The following is a 556-nucleotide window of genomic DNA, read 5'->3' as shown; positions in this document are numbered from 1 at the left end:
CTTCATACTTCTTTTTCGTGATATTGATTCATTTATAATCTTATCTAGTATAAAAATTCAAGAGTTAAATCCTGTTTTTAGAGTTCACACCTAATACTGGAACTCATTCTGTAGACCTGGTTCGCCTCAAACTTAGAGATCCATCAGCTTCTGCTTCTGTCTCCTGAGTGCTGGGATTAAAGGTGTGTGTCACCACTGTCCGGCTAAAATATCCTTATTTCTTAAGTAGCTGGTGCCTTACCATACAGAAAGCTGCAATAAATCCAGATCCAAAATGTATGGTCCTCATGGCTAGGAACTGCCTATTTTCCACTGTGAATGGACATTTGCCCTGTGTCCTCCCGATAGTGACTGTGATAGACCATGGTGGAGAACCTCTGGATACTCCAGCCCAATATGGTGCTGCTGGAATCTCTGCAAGGGACTCAGAAATAGAAGGTAGAAAAAATGGCCATACCTGGGCTGGTGAGATGGCTCAGTGGGTAAGAGCACCCGACTGCTCTTCCGAAGGTCCGGAGTTCAAATCCCAGCAACCACATGGTGGCTCATAACCATC

General features: G+C 44.2%; 1 pseudogene; it reads right to left on the bottom strand.

Moving 5' to 3' along the window:
- Positions 1-214: 214 nt before the first annotated feature.
- LOC110331222 overlaps positions 215-556 on the bottom strand; it is an 11504-nt pseudogene continuing 11162 nt past the window's right edge.

This window comes from Mus pahari, chromosome 14 (assembly GCF_900095145.1).
Source record: "Mus pahari chromosome 14, PAHARI_EIJ_v1.1, whole genome shotgun sequence".
NCBI lineage: Eukaryota > Metazoa > Chordata > Mammalia > Rodentia > Muridae > Mus > Mus pahari.
The sequence above is the reverse complement of the archived record's forward strand: the minus strand, read 5'-3'. Positions and strand labels throughout refer to the sequence as shown.